The sequence below is a fragment of the Eupeodes corollae genome, chromosome 2 (genome assembly GCF_945859685.1).
Source record: "Eupeodes corollae chromosome 2, idEupCoro1.1, whole genome shotgun sequence".
Lineage (NCBI taxonomy): Eukaryota > Metazoa > Arthropoda > Insecta > Diptera > Syrphidae > Eupeodes > Eupeodes corollae.
In genome coordinates, this window is record NC_079148.1 from 120,616,861 (window position 1) to 120,644,435 (window position 27,575).

At 31.3% G+C, this 27,575-nt stretch overlaps 1 protein-coding gene across 7 annotated transcripts in view; it reads left to right on the forward strand.

Moving 5' to 3' along the window:
- Positions 1-27,575, forward strand: part of LOC129947470 (FH1/FH2 domain-containing protein 3) — a 136,834-nt gene that overhangs the window by 34,583 nt on the left and 74,676 nt on the right. The window contains exons 1-2 of one of the 7 annotated variants that reach the window (XM_056058036.1): positions 13,549-13,987; positions 14,227-14,745. The exons of 3 other annotated variants lie outside the window; for them this stretch is intronic. The gene's annotated coding sequence lies outside the window, so the exon portion shown is untranslated. Of the gene's footprint in view, positions 1-13,548; positions 14,746-27,575 lie in introns of those variants that run through there. 3 more of the 7 variants (XM_056058037.1, XM_056058039.1, XM_056058038.1) reach the window with 3 other exon arrangements.

A 27,575-nucleotide genomic window follows, 5' to 3' on the forward strand; every position in this document is an offset into this window, starting at 1 on the left:
ACTTCTACAGTAAGGCACATATGGTGAATTGTAGTCTCTCGAATAGAATTTTAAAAAATAGGTTTGGAGAATTATAAATCGTATGTAGTAAAATTATTCTATTTTTGTCTAGACTTAAGATATACCTAAATAAATCAATTTAACATTTATTGATTCATTCAGATCAAACAAAATGCAAATAAAGTTAAAGTTCTTTTTGTTAAGCTGAAGTAATTTGTATGCTCAATGTTTGTCTTCGTCTTGCATTTTGAAGCTTCTATTAAACAACTACACCTACAACATAACTCGACTAAGGATAACGTCTTTGAATATAGAACACCTATTTTTTTTGTTTGTTTTGTTTCAAATTAAAACAAAGTCACGCCCAAGAAGTGTCAATGTCACAATGACATTATTTTAAACGCATTTAATTGAGAAACTATCAGATAACAATCATAAGCGATGACAATCACAAAAACTTTATTTCCATATAATAAAATGACAAATAAAAAACACACAAGTGTCCAACAACAACGTATTAACATTGTTGTATACAACAAGTAAAATATAAGGTGATTTGAAATTTAAAAAAAAATGAACACCTTATCAGCAGCTGCGGTTTGTATTCCCATTGTTTTAATTATTTATTCACACAAAAAGAAAGAAGATCGACTTCGTAAGATAACAGTGGAGCAAAATAGTTTCGAAAATGGAATAAAAAAAAACGAACAAAATTAAATTTTGAGAACCTTAACATAAATTTTGACCCCGAGATATGATTGTGCAATTTTGTGTACAAAAGGTTTTAAATCATCTGAGTTACTGTTCTCATTTTGGACACCGTTATCTCAATACTAGGGTATTTTAAAAAAATCTTAGGTATTGTATAAAAAAGCTTTTGTCAAAATGGAATAAGAACAACCTTAAACTTCTAAATCAAATAAAAAATCAAAATCAAAGTACTCGAAGAATCCTGGCGATAACGAGATATTGGAAAATCTTACTCGCTAGGATATTTTTTTAATTTTCCCAAAATTTGTGTACTTTTGATCTTAGAAAAATATAGTGCTTAACTGTATTTTCTTACAAAATATAGGGGTTTTCAATAAGAGCACTACAAAAGTTTTTTTTTTAAATAAAACAAAAACCATTTTGGATATCAGTGAACTTCTTTATTCCTGTGAAAGTAAGTTCGATTCCAATATGTATGGTACGCTTGCAGAAGTCCAGACGCTGAAACCGCATAAATCGGCCGATACTGCTGCAATTTCACGTTCGGTATTCGTACGAAGTTCATCAATCGTTACTGTCTTGTTGGCATAGACTATAGAGTTGATGTAGCCCCACATAAAATAGTCAAGCAACCGAGGCAGCCAAGCGACTGGACCATTTAGTGAGATAACACGTTCTCCAAATTTGGCTTCCAATAAATTGATTGTGACATTCGCTATGTTGCTTCTCCTCCAAGTCCATATCATCCAATTGGGGCCAAAAATATTCGGTTGTCATTGAACGGTAGCGATTCCCATTCACATTAACGACGCCATCCACCTCGTTCGGGATGCAACGATGTTCCATGGAGTATGTGTCTATTGCTGCCTGACCAATACCCAAATCTTTCAGCTACAAATGAGCTTCATTGCTAAAGATGATTTTTCGATGAAATTCCGAATAATTTTTAAGTTCTTGCTCAGCCTTATTCACGAACATACGACACTTTCGGTGATCAAGCGGTTTAGGTTCTTGACTCAATTTAATCTTGCAAGGATGTAGGCCAAGATCTTTTTGGAAAATTTGCGACAACGACGTCACAGAGATGCTCAACGCTTGGGAACGACGTGGCTTTCTGCAACTGAAGCCTCAGTGGCAGCAATATTATCGACACTACCGGCGCGACAAATGTCTCACTGTCTCGGAAACATTTTGTATTGTGCCTGTGGATTCAAATTTGTCCACTAGATGCTGAATTGTTGATCTGCTAGGACAATTATGACAACCATAAATTGGACGTAGCGCTCTTAACGTTGAGGCTACTGACTCCGAATTTCGGTAGTAAATTTTAATAATTTCGACTCGCTATCAAAAGAAACTCAAAAGAGCAAGACAAATGGCGTCGTTTACTGTCCATGTCGCTCTACTTTCGTAGAGTCCCTGTCGAAATGAACCTGTTGGTCATAATTCTGATCTCAAAAGGGGTTTATTTAGAGGTATATAACTTTGAAATCGGCAGACGACTCTAATGCCATGCTTGAAAGTTTTTTTTCTATTGTAAATTATTATGTATCGTTTTTAATGAATAAAGATCTATTTAAAAAAAAATAACTTTGAAATAGTATAGAATAAAACTTATTTTTTGAAAATTGAAACGAAATTTACTTTATTTCAAAGATAATCTTCTGGTATTATAATTTAAATACGACTTCTAGCATATGACCTCCACGGCTGGATCGGACGTAGTCGTATCTGGAGCTCCAATTTCCAATGACTTTTTTAATTGTAACCGCCGTTGTCTTGTAGAGGTAATCTCAAACCACATCTTTTGCACATAATGGTTGTTCAGTAGATGAAAGAAAAAGTCTGTAATAATGGCTCTAAATTTGCACCATTGATTGTTACGTTAGAATCCCTTTTAAAGCAGTACGGACTAATTATTCCACCAAGTAATAAAGCATACCAAACAATCTGTTTTTGTGAATGTAACGATGTCTCAAAATACACATGAGGCTTATGAACATTTCAAAAACGGAAGTTTTCTTTATTGACGTACCTGTTCAACCCAAAGTGAGCTTCAGTGCTAAAAAAATCTTGATATAGGTATTTCGAAAAGAATCGTGATTTTCAAAATAAAATTGCACAATTTTGAAGGGTTAAAATGGTTAACCAAACTAAAAATTAATCACTTGACAGCTGGTAAAATAGTTATCAGTTAAAATAGTTTTCCAACCTATAGTTCTATACCTTTTACGAATGCCATTTTTTTTTTTTTTTTTGATCTTTGATAAAAGACGCTACAAGTAATTATTAGGAAATTAGATATTTTAGGACGGTATTTTTTTTAAATTTTTATAACATTGTTTATTTACTTATGTTAAGGACAATTTTTTTTTATTTTAAACAAAGTGTAACGAATCAGTTTAAAGCTCAAACAAAAAGGTAATGTTATTTAATCAATAAATCGAAAGCAAAGCTATTTTAAATCAAAATTTCTCTTAAAACTCCCACTTACCCGCCTCTATTTATACATTATTTGCTTATTAGTCTGAGTATCAGTTTATAGTATTGTATTCAGAAGCTTATATATTTTTACTTATTTAAGCCATAATCCATAAACACTCCTACTTTCCGACCTAAGGCAGCTTAAATGCACTTAAAAAATATCCATTAAATTTTAATATCTTTCTCCTATGATGCCATCTTAGTTGTCCCACTTTGCTTCCCCATTTTATGATTCAACGTACTTAAACCTATCTAATATTTGCCTAACCATCAAAATTACACACAATAATATAAACTCATTATGAATCATAAACATATGAGCAAAGCCTTTATATACTTTTTTTGTGGTTTTGCACAGTTTAATTTGCCATATAAAATGTATTTAAATATTTTCTATCTTTTTGTCGGTTGATTAAAAATAAAAAAAAGAATCTTGAAAAATTATTTATCTATTTAATGCATATTTTGCACTTAACGATTAGTCACTAGCTTCAGCATCAGTCACAGTCAAAATTGCAAAAGATCTCTCGCCTGTCCTATGCTCTCCCATGTCCCAGATCTCAAATAATCACAGATCAAAAGACTATACGAAACGAAGCTATGTTGAATGTGTGACACACAACACGGCGAACGGGCGGTGGTGGCTGTGTTGAACATCTATATTCGTTTGAGTTTGAATTTTTAGTGTGGCGGAACCAAGCCTGATGCAGATATTTGTAAGGTACCTACTTTATAAGATCCTGTGTGGGTGTTGCGCTATAATTTCATGCAGCTGATATCTTTACTGAAAAACGAAGAAAACAAAACATTAATAAACAAACAAACAAACAAAACTGAAAAATGCTTATAGAAGAGAGAATATCTAATATTGTGTGTAGTGTATGTAGATTGGGCGGGTGTCACACATTATTTGGCAAACATCCAGGGGATTGGACAAAAAAGCTTTATGCTGTTTCTCTAGGTAACAAATTATATGAAAAAAAGATACATAGAGCTTAGAAACATCCAGCATCACATGTGCATTTGTATCCGTTAGATATTTATCTTATGCGTGACCTAAATTTTTAGTTACAACAAAAATATGAATAGCACAACAAAGACAGACGAAAAAAAAACAACGACTTCATTTATTGCATTTTTTTTCATTTTTGAAATATACAAATTGTTAAATAGAAGAAAAGTATATTTAAGTCTATGTTATCGTTCTTATTTTTAAAAATAATGAGCCATTCACACTTCTTAAGGCATCAGTAATTAATTAACCTGCTTATTTCTTGACTTTTTAAACTTCTTATAAAGTTAGTCTATGATGTTCTGTTTCACTTGAATAATGTTTGTCCCGTGAAAAACAGGCGTTGAATAAAGCTTTTGTTATTACCTGTGAAACGTTTTTATTTAATTTTCATTTGTTTTCAAGGACTTAAAAATGCAAGTTGTATAAATACTCAACTCACTTGTCAGAAAACAAACGGAACACAATCAATTAAAATTATTATACCTAAAATAAAATAACTATTCAAAACCCACGCTGTGTTAACACACAAATGGAAACTGCGGGGAGTTGTGTCTTTTGTGTCACGTTTGTAACAAACAAGTTGATTTTGCAGTGTGTGCACTCACGCAAAAAATAACAATCTGTTCAAAAGTATTTGGGTTTTTGGTTAAAAATTTCGTAGAACAACTTTGGTAGAAAATTCGTAACAGTTTTTGATTTATTATTTTATACATAATGTGTAGAAACAAATTTCAATTGTGCTTCAATTAAGATCAAGGTTAACTTAGGCAGGTGTTTAGAGTTCAACAAATTATTAATTGGGTATGCTTTGGATATGTTAACAAACGGATTCATATGTACTAAAAATTATATTGAACGGAAGCTTGCTGATCTAAATGCAGTTCTTTCAATACATATTTTAAGAAACTAAATATTGTAATAAACTATTTAAAAAAAGAGGCTGGGATGCAAGCCATTCTGATAACTTCCCATCATGCCTGTCACCTACACGCGCTCTCACAAACGCCTTTCTAAAAATCTTCTGTTTAGATTATAGGGACCTTGAATTGTCGAGAAATGTCAACATTTTCAATGCGACAAATTGGATTGATTACAATAACAATTATAGACAACCGAATTTGAAACGATTTATTAAACTTAATTTACTTAGTTAAAAAAAGATGAGTCTCTGATTTTAAACGATTTTAACCATTTTAATATCTTTTAACATTTTAATATAATTAAAATGACAAAGAAAAACTAATTAAATTTTCAGTAGTTTGTTAAATCCATAAGACTTCGGAGCTTATAACAATTTAAGCTAAAAGGTCCTCCCTGAAGATAGCGGTTCTTTTGCTAACTGTCACTTTTAGGAAGTTTATAGATGCACCATTTTTATTAAAAATGAACTAGTACCAAAAGATTAAAAGATTGAAATAACGATTTTAGACCAAAAAATGCTCCATTACTAAAAATGGAACGACACATAGCTCAAAACTTATTGATATTGTTAATCGCGTTGTTTTTTGGAGAGAAAATTGATCACCGAGATCATATGTGATTTAAAGCCCATGGCCTTTTTTTTAACCGCCGCTTTGCGTATGCCTGTTTTTCCGCTGCATTTGCCTACCGACATTCCCCATCAATCAGAGCTTGAAACCCAGAACGTCAGAGGCGGCTTCTCTGATTGCATCTTGGCAATGTTGACACTGGTTCTCGATACATTGTGGTGGCAGCAGATAACTTTGAGAGAGGTTACTTGTGACTCTCTTGCAATTGTAGCCGTTCGACGTTGTATCTTCTCTCTGTAAACCCGAAGTGCTACCTTGGCTACATAGAGGCAGTGATCTGAATCGATATTAGCTCTTGGGAAATTTCGGACATCCGAAATGCTGGAAGCATCAACATGGTTGACGGTAGATTGTCCTGGAGAACTCCAAGGTTCCAATGCCATCCAAATCAGTGTTGTATGAAGGAAGATTAGTATCACCTTAAGTGAGAAACCTTCCTGAGAAAATGTAGTGAAACAACTGTCAAATTATAAAGTTTATCTTAAAAATATGATATAAAATTTTATTTCCTTATATCACAAAATAAGTTGTAAAGTTTTTAATATTTAAAATGTCATATTTTCAAAAAATTACTTCGCTGTTGGAGTTTATTTATTATGATTTGAAGAATATGGATTTTGATATTTTATATGTAACTGCTCAAAATTATTTCACTCCGTATTTTGTTGTTTTTGACCTTATACATTTTACTCACTTACATTATTTTGAAAAGTGAAAACCATTACTCATCAACTCAACAATTGTTTAAACCATAAATGAGATTGAATCTCAAGGCTTAACAATGTAAACAAAATTTAAATGAACTGACAACGTTGCATTGATCACATTATTTTTTTTTTAATTGCGCCCCCATACTGCCAAATTTTAATCTCTTGAGATCTGAATCCATTAATTCGCATTATGCCGAAGTTTAAAAAAATAAAAGTTTATATCGAAACAAAATCTTTAATCCATCTTAACGACACGTTTGTATGTGCTTTGCATACATGATCGATTACAAACAACTCATTAAAATGAATAAATATACCAAAAATAAATTACTACCGTCATTAATTCATCAGAATTACATTATCAGCGTGAATCGAAAATTCATCATGTAGTATACCAACAATTATACTTCAAAGAGTTTATTTAGCTTTTGTCTCGCTACAAACCAAAAAGTACCTAAAAAATCTCTGTACAAATTAAATTCATTCAACAAAGTACACATTTACTTTTTTATGCTCACTTAAAAAAAACTAAACTAAACTAAACAACCCCTTGGCAATTAATTTTAAGACAGGTGAATGTACTATCTATAGTCTGCGCCTGTGCAAAGACGCGCAGACTATAAGCAGACGTTCTATTTTATATGATTCACACTTTATAACCGCGAGAAACTTGCATAACCATGTTTAATTGATACAAGTTCTAAAGTTGTTTTTGACCTGAAAAAAATAAAATAAACTCAAAAACTTCCTAAAAATAACTGTAAACAAATAAGAAAAACCACCACTAACAACAAAATAGTACAATACTATCTTGAACCGTGCGTCGTTGTAGCGTCATTGTTGTCGTTGAATGCAAATCTCTTCCACAAAAGATCTTGTTAGACTTCTTCCCCCCTTCCCTTCCCTTTCAAGGAAAAAAGGTAGCCAGCTAGGTGACTAATTTAAAGTAAAAAAAAATATATTATTCTGACTCATTCGTCACACTGACAACGACGCTAAGACTACAATGTGTTTAGAAGTTCTTTGTTTTTTTCATGACATCGACTTCTACTTTAACTTCGAATACTACTTCGACATCACATCATTACCGTGGGTTGAAAGATATAACATCGATTGCACCTGGAATTTAATAAAATAAAAAGACTCACTACATGGATTTTACGGCCTCCTCCACCCAGGTTCAATACTATATTGTCTTATATACGAGTAGATCCGTATAGCACCCCCGACATGGATGGATGGACAAACGGACAGACGCACGGACGACGACGACGGACGGTAACAGTGAAACACCCACTTAAGATGCAAACAAGGTACGAGCGATAGTGCTCTACAACACTATAATGTTTCTTCCATGCTCCATAGTCGATGGTCGATATGGCATCGAAATTGGTTTGAAAAAGTGAATCAGGTCTTGACTTGGACTTGCCAACCTGATACACTCGTCGATGATGTCGATCGCAACGTCTGCATAGATGACGACTACGACGACGCACGGTTACCTGATGAGGTGAGGGAGCCAAAGACGTGAAACATTGTCGAATCTATAAAATTCCAATTATCGACTATTACGTGGAATATAAGAAAAGAGGGCCTATCACAAGTTTCACGCCAATCACCTGTTCAAATATTATACTTTCGATGCAACCAAAAGTCATACACATCACACATCACACGCTTGATATGCGATCATCGCGCAGCGCAGTCCAAACAGACTCACAAGGTTTGTATAAGTGCATATACTTTAGATGAGGATGAGGAGATGAGTTGAGTTGGGCGGGTAAGTTAAAGAAGGAAGGCAAGGTCTGCTGGATCACACGTATTTTGTGTACCTAATAGTTGCCTGGAAATCGTTAATGAATTTCTCGCAATCTTTAGGGATTTTTTTGTATCTTTTGTCTCAAGATGTGCTCTAAGGATGATGAGCAATCGCATGTGCTTGCCGAAGTTTATGGCCATCGTAGAGGCTGAATAAACTAGGGTTTTTGGAGATTTTATATCGGAAATACAGAAACGTAACTGTATTAAAAATATCATATTTGAGATACTATAGAAAACAATTTAGGATATAAAAAAATCGATTTTTCGAAAATTGTAGGGTGTTCTATTCCCTTGGTATTTTTTGATTGATAGTCATATTTTGTATCAATAAAAAGATTTATGTAACGTCCTAAAACATTTTAAACATAAGTTTATCATATGAAATGTTATAGGGGCAATTTAATTTCAAAACTAATTAATATTAAGCGCATTCAGTAATATAATAGGCGTGATATTTTAGAGAACTGAACAAAAAACACTGAAAGCGTTATGAAATGTTGCATTACAATTAGTTGCTGGTAACAAATGAAGTTAAAAAAAATTAAAACGTAGATTACAAAAGAAGAAGGTAAAATAAAAGGTCTTATATATTTCGAAGCTTACAAAACTAATTTTACTTCTCTATTACACAATTTTGGGCTAAAATGAACTAATAACTTTACTTTTTAACTTAAAACTGACTATTGTCTTGTATTCAACATTTTATAGTGTGCCCTGACATTCGGATTCTAATTAAGTTAGGTAATGAGACGTTCTTCAACTTTTGTGAAAAAGAAACGTTTTAAACAAAAACATTTTACACTTTTCCAGTGAAATTGGTTATACTTAAAATACAATTTGTAATTTTACAAATTTGTATTCACAATTAAAGCAGGAATGGTAAGAACCTAAAAAAATGAACACAAAACTTTTGAACAACCCCATAACTTGCCTTTATTGTTTTTATTTAAACTCGTCCGTTAAAAAAAAAAAAAAAAAAAAACAACAAAAATAAAATAAATAAAAATAAAGCACATAACAAATGGATATAAAATTAACTGCCATCACCTGGGATGCATTTAGTGCTCTTTGTTTACCAATTAACCTCAGTAAAAAAAATGAAAACTTAAACTATTTTTGTTGTTGGTGTTGTCATATAATATGGGATTTTGTTTAAAGAGAAACTTAACTTTGAGTCTTGAGTTTGACGCATGATGCCAAAAATTGTACGTATGTTTTTTTTTAAATATCGATAGCCGGCTTTTTCTCTTCTTTTGTTACTCTTAAATAATTTCAAACTTAAATGTTTAACTGTCTTAATCTGAAGAGCAACGAACTAAGATATTATACTTCTAAAATTAAAATGTTGAATTAATGAAAACTAAATAAAAAAGTCTAAAATATAAAAAATTATTTAAATAACTAAAAATTTCTTATATTAAAAATATAAATAAATAAATTCTATAATTTAATACACTTATGAATGCAAACAATATCTAGTTTAAAACAGTTTTTTAGATTCTACAATGATTTGTAGAATTTTTGCTATCAAACTTAAAGTAAATTTCGAAAACTCTAGCAAACAATAACTTTGCTATCAAATTTTGCAGATTTGCAAAATGTCAAAAAATTTCAAAACTTTTAAAAAAGCTTAGTTTTATTTACATACATATATAAACAAACATGATATGATCAGGTTATATGGATTCAAACCTTAAAAAGGGTTAGATTTACATTTTCCTTAAAAGTTGACCGTTTTGAAAAATTCTTCCATTATACGTTTTTAGTTTCATATAAGGGCCAAAAAATGACCATAAATGTTTTTTTTTACAAATTTTTCTGTTCTGTCGTGAGAAATTCGATGTAAACATTTTCAGTTTTTAACTTTTATTATTGAAAGCCAACAAACTATAAACAACAATTTATTCTTATATAGTATCTGAAAATATTTGAAAATTAAAAAAGCAATACTTGCAAACAAAAATTTGCCTTAACAAAATAATCCAACATCACTCAATATTTAAAATTCTTGTTTGTATGGTGAAAATTATCTGCTAAATGGCTTTTTAGGCAGTTTTAATTTATCGACAAAGTATTTCCTTAAGATGGCTTGAGTCCATTATTAATTAAGTTTGCTTTTAAATATCAAGATTAACATAATTATATTGAAAAGAGAAAATATAAACAAATATTACGTATACGCCACCATGCACCCATAATCTTGTTTTTTAATTAAAAATTAATTTAGTTTGTTGTATTTGTTGACTTTCTTTAAAAGTTCCGTTATCAACAGACATACATACTTTGTGATACTAGAAACTTCACTGTCAGCAGTTGTTAGACAATTGTTATAATTTCATATTTCATCTTACATTGAAAATTCTAAATTTGAGGATTAAAGCTTCTGTTGGTTATCGTCAGTTACCCAGACTGGTTATCCTGCCAAAATAAAACGATGTAGATCCAAGATATAAAACTTTCACACATCCCTGTTTGTTAACAATTCAAACATTATCTGTCATTTTTCATGCAACTTCAAATAGCCCAGATAGAAACCAGGATAACAATTTACTGTTGTTATAGGTGTACCTATATGGTTCATTTTCGATAATAAAACGCAAACAAAATCTGGAAACTGTGTGACCTGTCAATTTTGTAGTGAAATGGCTGCTAATTGGCAGCAATTGTCAAAATAATGACATATCTGATTATTTGCTTTAAGAAACAAAGTTTATCTGCGCTGTATATACGTTAAAAATGTATATTAACAGTTATGTTCTTTGATATCTATGAGAATTCTAACGACAAGTAACAGTGCAATTCATTTTTCTCTTTCAAATTAAAAATTGTCTAATGGTCCACGTAAATGTATCTATCACACACACCTGCATTTATTTGTTTCTCTTTTAAAGAGAATCTAAGAGAAAATAAAAAATACACCTATACCTACTTTTAACTCCCGTCTCAACCTAATATTTATTTTTTTTTACTTCATTTCCAAATCGAAGAATTGCAATGTCAAAATAAAAGAATATATCTATATACATAAATACGTTCCACAACAACTTGTTTGGTCAGTTCCTCCTTGTCCTGACTCCTGATGACGATGACGGTTTTAACATCGTCGTCGCTTTAACCACTATCCAAGAAGTTTCATTTTCTTTTTTTTTAATTTTGTTTTATAGAAACTCGATATACTTTAGTTCGCTTCTTTTTGGACTTCGTCCTCTTAAACTCTATTTTGATCTTTTTTTGTTTTATCTTATTTTTCTTGGTTTATGTCTACATACCCAGGTAACCTACGAATTACAAGCTACAGCAATACCTTTGCTAAAATATATTATATTGTAGAACTCCGGAATTACAGATGAACGAGAAAAATTCGAAAATAAATAAATTGTAAACGATGCGTTCGACGGATGCATTCGCCTTAAATGCATTTTAGTGTAACGAATCGATGTTCTACCCACGAATGTAAAGCGAACAAGATATAGAGTTTACCTTAGCTAGAGCTAAATATTCAAACAGGTAGATATTATACTCGCCATACCTACCTTACCAAGAGATGATTGTGAAGCATGGTGTCGGTGGTGTTGGGTGCAACCGGCGACGAAAGACCGGAGCGGCCAGTCAGTGGTGGTGGTTTATTCTCAATCTTAGTTCAGTCGCTTTACCTGGGCACACGTCTTCGTCGTCGATTTTGTCGACATACCAATTCAGATTCAGATACACACAGCACTTTACATTTTGTTATCTTTTTTTTCTTCAAATTGATGAATTCTACAGGAGCGGATTTTCACATTGACCGGCCTTCAAGTTAAACATGTATTTTTAAGACACTAATGCTATCTGGTATAAAAAATTGACACTTTTAGGTGAAATACGATAACCATTGACGGATGAAACAATTGACAGTGGCAGTTAGTTTGTTTGTCATGATCAAAATGGTCGATTTGATGTGTATGGATCCAAGTTCAAGTTTTTTTTAGTAACTTGCAATAGTTCTTTGACGTATCAAGATCCATAAAAAAACAACTTACACACGCCGAGAGAAACTCAGGACACGTCATAAAATGAATTCAGAAAACATCCTCTTATACTACGTCGTTTTTAAAAATCTAAAGGTCTCGGTCGAGCAAATTAATGGTCGTCTGAATCAATTGAACTTTCAACATTTCTAAAATTCAAATATCTGCATATGACTCCATAAAGTCAAATCATACCTGTCAAATTACCTTGACGAGTCGTTTGGCTCAATGGTTTGTGGCAATCGTAAGGCTTTAGGCTGCAAATGTTTGGATATACTTCAATTGCGTAATTTTTGAATTATAAATCAAACATAACTATGATCAAAAAATTATAATAATAATAAACCTTAAACCCATTTAAACATGTTGGATCAATAAATGAGTAGTCATCAACATGGAAGACTAAGGTTTAGTGGGAATTTTAAGGGCCAGTTAAGTGGCTACACTAATTTTACAATAATTTCGATTTATTGGCACTGAAATTTTGTTTTCAAGGTGCTTAAACTAAGTGTCAGTCTTAATTAAAAAGCTAGACATTTCTAGGCTTAGTGACCAATATGACAATTAAAATCCACTCAGTTAGTAATTTGGTGTTCAGTGAATTAATTTTCAAAATAATTGGAACAAAAATGTCCAAACTGAGAAAAAAAGTTCTATTTTTCCAAAAAAGTATCTACACTGATAAACGAGGATTTGAGTTCATAAATGGAACTTAAGCCTCTAATATCAAAAGCAGAAGAAATTTAAATTTTATGATCTCTTAATATGTAGCCCTCTTAAAATGTTCGCCTTCCATTACTGAAGTGAATTGTGTCATATTGAAAACTCTCCTGTGTGCCGGTGTTATTTTTCGTGTCTTGTTGTGTCGTGGGAGACACACACGTTCCACACAGAGCATATTCACGAATATCGCTCTCTTCTATCTTTTAGCTCCATCAGAATGAAAATCAAGAGAGTTAAAGTCCAGAAAATAAGCCCCACATTCAAATCCATCAGATCCATCACCTCACCTGATTCTGGAGCTGGACAGAAGAAGAAGACCAAAGTAATTTACTTATGGTAAGAGAGTGGAGTACCTTACCTTAACTTTACCTTTCCTCATAGACTTTTGGTTAAAAAAAAAAAAAACTCTTACCAAAATCGTTCCACTCTCTTATCGTACATTGGTGTTTGGTATCGTTCTCGTTGTCATTTATATATGATGCATCCGCTCTAGCCAGCTTTTGCCACCAACCACTGGTTTAGTTATTCGATGGTTGTCGGTTCGCACGGATAGTTTAGCTATTATGGTCTTTGGAAGTTCGTGTTTTTTTTCTTTAAGGGAATAATCTAGTGTTACTTTCTTTGAGGTGGTCAATTTCTTGTTTTTGTTTTTAGTGGCACAACACTAATTCGGAGTCTCGAGGACGTGAAGGGTGGCTTATTCGAGTCTTCTTTGTAAGGTTTACATTGCAGAGTTGTAGACGCAAGACGTGTTTGCGAATTTTTTTTCTATCAACGTGTTTTTGAAGTTCGCCTGCAAATTTGAATGCGATGTGGACGGTCGGGGGCTTTTTTCGTAGATACAGTAGATACATATGTGTAGTATATTTTTTGTTTTTATTTAAATAAATAAATGACGGCGGCGAAAAATTGAGTAAAGTGTAGACGAAGAGAATTTGATCAATAAAATAAGACTCCCAACCCAAGGTATGTGTGGTGGGTTGTGCTAGTGGTGACTCTGGTTTGGCACCTCAAGCCGCAGAATTATAAGTGACAACCACAAAAAAATATTTTAGCATTTTTTTGTTTTTGTCTGATGAAGATTTTTGATGAGAAAAAAATATCAACATATAAAAAATTTATAAAATATTCGGTTGAATGAACTTGTGCTTAATTTGCTACTAATTTTGTTTTTCTGTTGTTGTCTGCTGATGTTTTGAATTAAGGGTGGAATTACATTGGAATATAAATCAAACGTATAAACAAAATAACATACGTGAAAAAGAAAAGGCTTAATTGTGTACATTTTGTCAAAACACATGTTGTTTTTTTTTTCGTGTGCCTAAATAATTTTGTATTATTATTGGAACCTATTTATCATCAGGTACCCGGATCGTAAACGTTTGTGGATCTTATGTGTGCGAGTTTGTCATGGTCTTTTCAAAGATATAAAATATTTCTTACACCGATCTTCATGAATATTAATTGTGTAGATACCTACCTATGATTTATCGGTTGATGATTGAAATAAATTTTGTGCAAAATTTACTTAAGTGAAAAAAAAAATGTGAAAAAGTTTCTTACAAAAGAGCTGTGGAATTTTATACAACAAAAAAAAAACAAGCAAATAGAAATCAAAACAGGATTACCTAACCGACAATTTTTCAAATTGTATTCTTTTTTTTTAATTTACCTATTCACAAATAGTTTGCGGTAAATTTGATTGAAATCAAACTGTTTCTATGGTGAGTTGAAGTTTGTTTAAATTTATTAAAAAAAAATTAAAATTACCACAATTATGTCGAATTGCAAAAAAGGTTTTCTGTACTCTTTCTACACTTTGATAGGTAAAAAATAATAACATTGAAATATTGACGTATTTTTAAAGCAAACAGTGATGGGGGTTGCACTTAGTATCGATTTCTTAGATTACACAGGCTATAAGGTGTGGGATTTTAGTATCAATCTACACATGCTAGATGGGTGTTAAAATTTTGTTCAACTAGAAGTGCCTGGTTAGAGGAAAAAGCTCACCCACAATTTTTAACCACTAATTGACACTTATTAGGAAAATACCTACCTATACATAATGCAGAGCCAAATTTGGTTTCTAATTCGTTAAAACATAATTTTAATTTTTGATAAAAAAAGAACTTTCTGACAATGAATTTTAGAGTTTGGAATTTAATATTTTGTTGACTTTGAGGTTTTTTCATTCTTTTGTATTATGAACGTCTATTTATGTGTTCGCGTTTAAATGATTTTGATGAAAAATATGTGATTAGATAAGTTTGTTTATTTATTAACAAAGGTATTTTGCTATTTTATTCAGCGATGTTTTTTTGATAATAATGTGTTATCTTTTATTGACTTAAAGTAGGTATAGATTTCATTTACCTACCAACAGACAAGTTGGAAGAATTAAAAGCTTTCTATAGCTTCTAATACGTATTTACTTATATGAACTTGTACTATATTTTTGTTAGGCATTTTGAATGTATCTTAATTACCTAGTTGTTGATATTTAGTTTTACCTGCATCAAAATGATATTTAAATTTTGCCAACCCAATTAACCTAGTTAATGGAGTATTTGTACTACGTGTCTGTTTGAAGGCAAAAACCCATTGAAAAATACATTTTAAGAGTACTTTTAAGTTCAAGGAATTATTTTTGAATTGAAACTTTAGTTTAAAACTTTTTTGAAAAAAATTGTATTTTTCATGAGTTTATGTCTTTATTCAATTTGTTATTGAAAGTCTAAGATGTAAAATTATGTATTTTTAGAAAAAAAAATTACTTGATTTTGAGTTTAAATCTTTCTCCGTTTTACATTAGTAATATGTTTACGTTTGAAAAAGAGTTTGTGTCATAATACGATGATCTTTCATGGAGGTACATTTGTATATAAGGTTCGCACCAAATGTATTTTTTGTTGGGAATACAATGAATCTATATTTGTAGGGAATTTTTTTTTTAAATATGAGAAATGATTAAAAATTGTTCTGAGATTTAAATCCTATTTAGTTGCCATTCTTCTATTATTCCTATAAATTAAGGTTATAAATATATAAATCATTTCAAGAGTCTTGAAAAGACGTTTCAATTTGTCAATTTTTTTATAATGCCAATTATTGTGTTCTTAAAGAATTTATAATTGAAGCTTTTATGCAAATATGGCATCATAATAGTAAAGATCTCAAAAAGATGGTCCCGGGGATTCCATCCGCGTGTCTGTCTGTCAATCCTCTTCGCTGCAATCCAAATTATTGGATCTGCTAAGTTAAAAATTTTAAATTAATGTTTTATGTAGATTCTCCTTAGTTTTTTTTTTAATTTTTTTAGTGTAAATATAGCTATAGTCCCCACATAAAATGCTATTCAAAATTCAAAAACTAGAATTTTCCCAGAAACACAAGGGTACGAACTATAGAAGTTTCATTTTGTTCAAAATCAGCACAGGAAATAATGAATCCATTTAAGAAAAACCCAAACGTCAAACTTTTTGATTTGTTAAAACAATATTTTTAATGAAATTCAAATGTAGGTATAACCTAAAAAAAAATTAAAAAAATTTATAGATTAAAACTTAATTAAAAAAAAATTAAATGGCATTTATATTTTTGAAGATTTACTTACATAATGTATATTTTTAAGTCTTAAAATATAGGCATTATTTTGAAATATAATCGTTGGATACAGGTTCATGCGACCTAGTCTTGTGTTTTATATGAATTTTTTTTGATGCACAATAAAAAAAACAAAATGTGGGCTGTATAAAAGTTTTTGTTCGAAAATGAGAATTTTCAGATATAGATTTTTCAAATTCACAACTTTAAGATGTAAACAATCGATGATTCGATTTTTTTGAACGAAATATAGTTATGAATAAAAAAATGTATGATGATTTTGATTTATCCCCAAAAATTGTCATTGGATATGATAGCCGTTTTATAAACTTTGAGTTTTATGCTTTCGTGGCTTAGAAAAATACATTTTTGAACTTTGATTCAAAACTTCCATTTTTAGCTATTATTTCTCTTTTTTTTATAATAAGCGCACACTCAAGGGATATATTACCCTTATTATGTAGACACAGTGTGAGCACTAGGAAAGGGAGAGAGGGGTTGAAAGGAGAAAAATGCACGTTTATAATATTTAAAGAACATTATTCGATACCCTTTTGTTAACACAAAATGTTTTTAAATAGCTTTAAAGAGGTTCAAAATATATGTAATATTAGATCAATCAGGATTTTTATAAAAGTAAATTATTACTGAGCAAATATGCCAACAGATTTGAAAAATTATCATACATTTCATTCAATAAAACTAGTCTATGAATATGCAACTGATCAAATAATCTAATATAATGCTATATTTTCTAATTTTTTCAAGGTGATACCTCATAACCTGAATTGAAAAAGTGATTTTTGTTTGTCACTGATAATCTTAATAATTCAATTGAAAGCAATTATTTAAACTGAGCCAGGATTAAAATTCATAATTTTGCACCATAAAATACAAGAACAAAAATGTATTCCTGATGACTTAATGCACCCTGAGAGCAACGTTAAATACCAAATTTTCCTATTAACTTTTTTTCTATTTTCAAAAACTTTGGACTTTTTTCTTAGTTATTAACTTGATCTTAACGACATTTTTCACCAAAAGTTATTTGAATACATTTTTCGAATTTGCTTTAATATAAAAATTATAAATCGATTTTTTCAAGTAGATAAAGTTTAAATTTTTTTTAAAAAAGCTATTTATTTATTTTTCTTTTTAATCTTTTTCTCCCTCAAAATTCCCCATCATAGACTATGCGTTGTTTTTTTGTTAATTATGTAGAAAACCCACAATCAGAAATTAAATTAAAAAAAGGAATCGGAAATACGAGTACTACTGATGTACTTTTCCGTAAACATACATATGTATATACGAAATATATGATCCTTGAAAATAATACTTTTGAAAAAAGGTATTTCACATAATAAAACTTAAAAATATCACTTTCCATTCAGGTTGGCAGGTATCATCAGCAATTAAAATGCGTGTGAATGAACTCTGTGAAAAAGGGAAGTAGGTAATAAAAATTGTATTCTACCTGAACATTAAAAACTAAAAGTGTAAAATATACGAATTCAATGTTGACCCTACCCAAATACTTAAAATTGTGTATTTTCCTTTAGATCACATAGCGCCGCATGTTTAGACTGCACCATCACCACCTTGAACAATAATTTTATGACACTTGATACCCAGTTTTTTTGTTCTTATACTTGTGACTGAAAACTGTTTCAAATTTTTCGAAAACAAAAAAAATCGGATTATACAGTAGGTTGCATTTATTATACCTATTTTCACCGGAAATAGGTTTTCCACTTTCCTTCTCAGTATCTCGGCGTACAAAAATTAATATCTTTCAAATATTGATAAATTTCCCTATACAATTGAAAATAAAGAGAAAATATCTAAACTATGTTTCCTTTAATGATTATGTTAATTCATTAATATTCGGATCAGCATTTATCAAACTTGTTGTATGATCAAAAGTTAAAAAGAAAATAATTTAACATCTTAAGCTGGTTATAGGTAAGATCGTTTTTTTCTTAATCACGATCATTAAAAACAAAATATTGAATGTTTGTTTAACAGTTAACATACAAATGATTAGTTAAATTAATATACATAATTTTCATCTCCCTAAGAAGATTAATTATATAAATAAACAAAAGAAATCACACTTTATTTGGGATTTAATATTTTTATTAATTATTATTTTTGAAATAATGAAGGAACAAACAAATGAGAAATAAAAAATTATAATTCGTTGTAAAATTTGAAACTTTTTATTTTGGTGGTTAACAGAAGATGCTAAATGATTGAATAAGGTTAATGAAGTCGAATTTTGATGATTTCTTTTCATTTTTATAGCACAATAACGATCGTTGACTTTTATATTGCGTTTTTTAAATTAAATTTTAACGATTTGCCATATTTTTATAACTTTTGCAAACTTCCAACAGCTAATTGCCTTTTGAGAGCATTTGACGATGTTACACCTTTTTGGTGTCTCCTGGAAATGTTTTAACATGACAATTTAAAAAAACGCAAGAATTTTTAAATGTGCTATTTTTTGGTAAGTTCTGAGCACACGTATTTCTATAACTGAATACAAACTTAGAACACTTAGTGTCAGGAATGAAGGGGGCTCATTTGAAAAGCTGTTTCATAACAAGAATTACTCTTGAACGATTTTCCAAAAATTGTTGTTTTTGACATATTGTTGTGAAAGTGACATAATGTCATTTAGTTTAGGACTGAAATTCCCAACGAAACTTAAGATAGTCTCGTCTTAGTTTTGTCAAAATCAAAAAATGGTATCATATTAATATCGCTTCGCTATCGGATATGTAACTGAGTCTTGTGTAAGTTTCATGATTTTTCTCGTTATAAGTTAAATTTTTAATCTCATCTAGATCTAAATTTTCTTGAAATTTCATGATGGCCTTGAAATTTCTCCTCAAAAAGTGAGAGAAGACCTTACCTCTTTTGCGTCTTTTATCTCTTCAAAACGACTATCTCATATCCAAAAATCCCGTGCAGATATGAAGAAATACTATCGCTCCTAACCTAAAGACCACTAAACCTAAATGTCTTAGCCTTTACTATCAAAATGTAAGAGGGTTAAGGTCTAAAACTTCTGCCGTCTTTAACAACTCCCAAAACCTTCCTTATGACATCTTTGCCCTTACCGAAACCAACCTCACACCTGATATCCTTAGTACTGAACTCTTCACTAACGACTTTTCCATCTATCGAATGGATGTCGTGGAATGTGCGAGTAATACACACGGTCGTGGTGTGCTTTTAGCTATCGCTAATAATTTTGAAAGTTCATTACTCTGTATTCCCACTTCAATCGAATTTGAAGGTGTATCAGCTAAGGTTACACTCCCTAAGTTTTGTCTTTTTGTCCTTTGTTGTTACATTCGGCCAGCCCAACAAATTAAAGCATACCAAGCCGCTGTTAATGCCATTGATTATCTGCTTGAACTAGTGCAACCTAATGATTTAATCATCGTTCTAGGTGACTTTAATCTTCCCCATCTCAATTGGTCCACCTCAGATGATCAGACATCCTTCTTTCCAACTAACATCTCTTCTGAATCTGAATCGCTGTTCATTGATCGTCTGTCTGATTGTGGTCTTTTTCAACTAAATGGAGTAGGAAACTTTATGGGGAGACACCTCGATCTCATATTCTCATCTGATTGCGATAACTGTGTTGTCTCCCCGAGCCCTCATCTTCTCTCAACCTTGGATCGCTATCATCCACCCCTTAATCTCTCCTTCCCCATTGAATTTGAAGACAACTTTTTTGAAATGGAAAATTACTGTTATGATTTTCGTAGGGCTGATTTCTCCAAACTTAACAATCTTCTTAGCTCAGCCGATTTTGAATTAAGATCCCTCCAATTAACAGTTGAGTCCCTTACAAATTGGTTTTATTTGATTCTTTCGTACTGTATTGAAGAATCAGTACCGTTCTCTCGTAGAAAAGATTTCACCTCTGCTCCCCCTTGGTATAACAGAGAGCTCCGTAGCCTAAGAAATACCCGTAACAAGCTTTGGAAGATCTTTTTACAGTCCAAATCTGATACTGATCACAACAACTATCTTCTCGCCTATAATTCTTTCTCTGAATTAAGGGAATCCCTTTATAACCAATATCTTAACCAAATGGAAAATAACCTTCTTTCTGATGCAAGGAAATTTTTCAAGTTTATAAATGTCAAACGAAAATCTGATGGGTTTCCACCTTCAATGAGTTTCTCCAACATAATCTCCTCTGATCCAACAACCATATCAAATCTATTTGCTAATTACTTTAGCAAATCGTATACTGAACATCTGCATGATCCTGATCCACACTACTTTAGTTATTTAGATGGTTGCACTCAAACCTCCCTTTCATCGTTTACAATAACTGAAGAAATGGTACTTGCCAAAATCGTAAGCCTCAAAGAAAACTTTAGCCCTGGTCCTGATGGCGTCCCATCAGTTGTTCTAAAAAAATGTATGCATTCTCTGTCAAAGCCTCTTACTGCACTCTTTGAACTCTCTCTTTCCCAAGGTGTGTTTCCTCATATATGGAAAGATTCATTTATATTTCCCATTCATAAACAAGGCAATAAAACTGAAATTAATAATTATAGACCTATTGCTAAACTTTCATGCATTCCAAAACTTTTTGAAAGCTTAGTTTATGATTCCGTTTATTTCCATTGCAAGCCTTTATTCTCCCCCGCTCAACATGGTTTTCTTAAAGGTAGATCCACTACGACTAACTTAATTGAATTTATATCCAAAGTTTTGTCAGCCCTTGAGAATGGCAAAGAAGTTGATGTCGTATACACTGATTACAGCAAAGCCTTTGATAAAATATCCCATAACATAATTTATCTCAAACTAAGAGCTCTAGGCTTTCCATCTATATTTATAAACTGGATAAGCTCCTATCTTGCGAATAGAACTTATAGAGTCCTTTTCCGTAACTCAGTCTCCAGTCCTATACATGCAACTTCTGGAGTCCCACAAGGTAGTCACCTTGGCCCCCTTCTCTTCGTCTTATCTGTTAACGATGTCTGTCTTAAATTAAAAAACTCAGATATCCTAATGTTTGCGGATGATAAGAAAATTTTTAAGATTATCTCTACTCCATCTGATTCCTTACTTTTACAAAATGATCTTAATATCTTTTTTGTTTGGTGCATGCATAATTTCCTAGAGTTAAATGTAGGTAAATGTAAACAAATGACCTTTTCGCGCAAACAAATTCCATCTCATAGAGTATACTACTTCCTTAATGACGCCGTCAACGTAGTCGATTCTATTAGAGATCTTGGTATTATGTGTGACAAACACCTGAATTTCCATTCCCATTTTGACCAAATTATTAATAAAGCTAATAGATCTCTCGGTTTTATTAAGAGATGGTCAAAAGAATTTTCCAACCCCTATGTTACTAAAGCGCTTTACATTTCCCTAGTCCGTCCTCATCTTGAATATGCATGCCAAGTATGGTCTCCCTTTTATGAAAACCATTCACTCAGAATTGAAAATGTTCAAAGACGTTTCGTTCGATTTGCCTTACGTGGCCTCCCCTGGGATGATACATCCAACTTGCCTCCTTATGCTGATCGACTAAAACTGATAGGCTTGCAGCCGTTATATATTAGACGCAAAAACGCTGATATATTGTTTGCTCACCAATTGTTAATGGGCAATATAGATTCCCCGACACTCCTGAGTGATATTCATCTTAACACTAACCCTCGAAATCTGCGATCTGTTTCCCTTTTCTATATCCCTCATCACCGCACTAATTACGGGCACTTTGAACCAATGTCCAGAATTCTTCGTCACTGCAACGCTGCTATGGTAGTTTTCGATTTCAACATTTCCAAATCCCATCTGAAAGATACCCTTTACTTTTTCCCTTTTTGAGTCCGAATCCCCTGTCCCCTGTAATTTTAGGTTAAGTAAAATCAAAATTGTTAGTTCTTGTACATTAAAGAGCTTTGATGTGGGCCTTAGGGCCCACATGAATTAATGTTGAAAACTGATAACAAGAATTGCAAAAAAAAAAAAAAAAAAAAAAAAAAAAAAAAAAAAAATAATGTTAAGCTAGTTTTAAGTTAAGTTAAGTTATGATAGCTTGTATTAAGCTAAATAAATAAATAAATAAATAAATAAGCTTTTACAAATTGTGTTTAAGATTTTAATTTCATAACATAACACAAAAAGATACAAATATTTTTGATACTATCTAAATGTGACCAAGACTTTCTTATGACCAGCTATTATTTAAATCCGAAAGAATTTCTCTAAAAATGCATATAACATTTATTACCCACATGAGAGTAATAATCTAACAAAAGTAATCTTCAAAACAACTTATTTTTCTCCAGAATTCAAAAATGTGTTTACACAATTTCATTAGCTTTGGAACTTTTAATGCAATAAGTGTTTGACGAGTTCCACAATATGCAATATACGGGATATCCACAAAATAAACGCTGGTGTACCCCAGGGCTCTGTTTTGTCTCCAAAACTCTTCTTTATTTTTATAAATGATCTTTTTTCTTAAACTTCTAATTGATGTAATTGTTACACTGCTAGTTATAGTATCCTGAACTTTTAGTATTCGTTATTTTTTGCTTGTCCTCCGGAGGTGGACTACAAATAGCATCGTATGGTGAAATCTAATCTTGACTTTAATTTCCTATAGGGAATCGAAAACCGTGTAGCTTCGAAGACTCAATGCTGTCTCAAAATTGTAAACATTTGTAGCATCGAATTGCCTGCACATCTTTTAGTTCTAGGTACACATGTGCATCACAAACTATCTCTATATTAATTTTACTAAATATTTAAGTTTTCTTCACCGATGCTAGTTCTAATGTTATATACAGCTTTTATTCTTTCGAAACTCAAGTACAATTTACATCTTCGGAAGGTTTCTTGTCTATCATTAATTTATCACAATTCTAATAAACATTGCTTTAGTGAAAAATCAGTTGCATTCCTCCCTTCAAACAATTCAACCGTAATACACGTACTTCTTTGAATGCTCATCAGCTTATACTATATTCGAGTCGAATTTCGGACGTACTATTAGGTAAAGAGATTATTTTTTAAGCCGGACTACACGAATGTGCAAAGCTTAACCAGGCCCAATGTTACCCATCCGTTGCAATATGCAGACACTCAAAATCGAGTACGATTGCAAAGCTAATAAAATGTGTTTTAAGATAAATTTGTTACTTAATTTGAAACAAGCAACAACATTTACAAAACCTTAATAATCTAAATATTTTAGTTGCTTTAAATTTGGGAAAAATAAAGTATAAACGTATTTTCGTTACGAACGTGTCAAGATTTGTTATTTTAAAGTGGATTATTAAACAAAATTTATTAAAGGAAGCTATTAAAATATAATTTATACAAATTATCACTTTTGTGCTTGATAAAGCTCAACTCAAAACCTTGATTAAAATATTCAAGTCTCAATTTAACGATATAAGAGCCATTAAGAAATTCCAGAAAAGATTTTTCAAGCCGCATCCTTCCCATCATCATCAAGCTAACTATATGAGCAACAAGAGTAATAAACTCATTTTGCATCATATTATTTATAAAGCCTTTTATAGACAAGAGCTTGTTATGTTAGGTATAGTTAAAGGGGATGTGTGCGAATAAGCCAGTATATGATGAGGGGTTTGGTATTCCACATAATAATCATAATCAGACTAACTTGTAAGGGAACGAAGGTGTTTCACACCTAAAAAAGTAATTTAAATTAAATAACATCACACGTTTCAACTTCTCTATGGCTTGGCCAGGAATGAATTTATTTATTATTATTTTTTAGTTTTTTTTTATTTTATTATAAAAGAGAATAATCTGTCTGTCTGTCTGTCTCGTATAATAATACGGAATAAAAAAACAAGAGAATATTAAACAAAAAGAAGGAGGCAAGAAAAAAAATGGTTAATAATAAGTTTTTTATGGGCGCACATGAACTCCATATTGCGTCCCACATTGATCGTTCATTGTGCCGCTTGCTTCATGTTGTAGAGGAATGATGTTTGTTAGGATCTCATATAGGTAGGTAGGTATAGAAGATCGTGCCCAGCTTTATCTGTTGACTTCTCGACGACGACGAAGTCTTTGGGACCTTATCTAGCGTGCTCTCGAGCCACCACAATGTATGTACGAGTACTTTACTTTACACATTCAGTTGCTTGGTGTTACTTCATTCAAAGTCAAGGTGAAGCAGTTGAGCACACATCATCATCACAAACCTATTTGATTGTTGTCAGAGCTGTTGTTTTTTTTTCTGTTTTGTATTTTTACAAGGTGGTAACCTTTTTTAGAAAAGAAGAAGATTCCTATAGCAAAAAACTTTAAGACAGAAAAACAACAAGAATGTGTTTTAGGAAACGTGCAACATCTAGAGAGATGGATGAGACTCTCGGATATAACCTTATGTGGGCAATTACATATCTTTTTTGCTATTATTTCCTTTTTTTAAATTATTATTATGCACTTCTTGTTCCCATTTTTGTTGTCTAGGTATTCTGTTTTTTCTGTTAATTCGTTTTGCATTACAATTATTACATTTTATACATTCTTGTTTTTTTTATTTAATTCTTTTATTCAAATTCAAACGGAAATTCAATGTTTAGAGATTATTTTCCTTCTTTTATGGGGTGATGTTCCAATTACAGATTCTATGCAGAATAGAGCATTAAGCAACTTGCATCCATCACCCAGAGCACCTTGAACGCATGAACTCTATTAAGGTGAGAAGGAAGATGTTCTGATGCTGATGATGAAACTTGCTAGATACTTCTGGATAGGAATATTTGCGGAAATCTGTTTGTTATATGATTAATCATGAAATTATTGAAATATCCGGCTGAAATTATGTATTAGAAAATGTGAATTTTCAGGTTTTTCTTGATAGGTTAGATACTAGAAGAAATCCTATGAGAATGCACAAACGCATTAAAAAATTAATTAAACGATGGGAAAATAATGTGTAACTATTTTTAGCACCATTTATAATTTTTTAAAGGTAAAATCGTTCAAATCTAATCATTCGTCCTGATAAGATAGGAATTTAAGGCTTGTTTAGCTGATGAAAGTACCCTCAGCTTTTCATATTCGGATACGTATCCTTGTCCTTTCGATGTGGACTACCAACGACAGTAGATTATACGCTCATTCAATTCTGATCTTGACAGCATTTTCCAGTAGGGAATCAAAAACTGTGAAGAATTTATTGCTTCTACAAATCAATGATGTCTATTGTCGCAAAAGCATTACCCTTCCCTAATGCCACATAGTGGTATTTGGTTCGCGAAGACTGAACAGCTTACAGCTCTAGGTATGTACTCGTATGTATAACAAACCATCTCTTTTGGAGTATCACATATTTGACAAACAAAAAAATGCTGCTAAGTGTTAAGGTTGTCTCAGCAATGCCAGAAGTTTTTTAACCGTTCTGATTTGGCTATAATTTACAAGGCTTTTATTCGTCCAAGAGTGGAGTGTAATTCTCATATGTTTGCTGGTGCCTCAATAACACATTGGGTATTTTGGATAGCATTGAAATGAGAGCTGTAAAAATGATAAGCGATCGTTTTATTACTGTCATTCTGTTAAGTACCGTGAGCCTTACCAAGCGCAATATTTTCCCCTCATAACAAAGTACATAATCGGTATCTTTTTTCTAATCCTATCCTCCTTTTCTTATTTTTAGCACTGTATACAATCATTATAAGGGTATTCATAACCCCTTGTAAGTAAAAAGACACATGGGTTACACATTCTGACCCATAAAAAATACATGCTTTTTGGTTAAAAAAAAATAAGTTGTATTTAAAAAATTTGAAGATGAAAATTTGCTCCCATAATATGGCCAATGAAAAATAGTATCCTCGTTTGTATACTCAAACATTTCTCTCAAGGCGACTGATTTCGATCCTACTCTCAAGATTTTGAACCGTCAAGAACTGACAAAATTTTCATATTAAAAACAAAACAAAACCATTTGCAAACCTTTTTTGTATAATTGTATATATTAAATTCCCATAGGAAGTTATTGTAATGGGCCCGATTTGTCAAATTGCAAATATTGACATTTCTCGACGTTTCAAGGTCCCAAGAGTCGAAATAAAAGATTTTTAGAAAGCTCAAAAACCATAAGAGATATCAACTTCAAATAAATTTGATTGTACAAATAATAAGGCAAAAAGATGCAGAAAGGGCTTTCAAGAACATTTCTTTTGTGTTTTTTTTACCATAACAGTTTAAAAAAAGGTGAACATTTTGGTAAACCCTAAATATCTCACGAACCAATGACGCTTGAGACTTGAATTATATTTTGCATCATGAGTTGTAACGTGATACCAAACAAATATATTTTTGGAAACAAATCCAGCAAACGATTTTTTTACATTGAAAAAACTGAAAAAAAAATTGTCACCTCAAAAATTTTACGAATAAAAAATAAAATAATATCTCCAAAACAATTTTGTACAACAAATAAAACAGTTTTTAACATCTGGCAAAATTTTGAAAAAAATCAAATTAACAGTTTCTTATAAAAAAAATAAAACCTACAAAAATTACTCAAAGTTGGTAAAAATTGAATTTTGACTCAAATATCTTTTTAAAAACTTGAGATTATGTCTTCAAACTTATTTTATATTTTTAGTAATTTAGTAAATTAGTATTATAGTAAATATTGTTTTCAACATTCGGAACAATTTTGAGAAAAATTGAATTGTCAGTTTTCTTACTGTTCTTGATATCACTCAAATTCATTACATTCATCCGATTTCTAAAAATTTAAGAAATACTACCAAAATTGGTAAAAAATTGTTTTCGACTAAAAACCTATTTAACAAAACTAAATTTTCAAACTAAACAAAAATATTGTTGGTGATTTTAAAATTTGTAAGAATAATTCAACGGCCAACCTCAATGATATGAAGAAAAG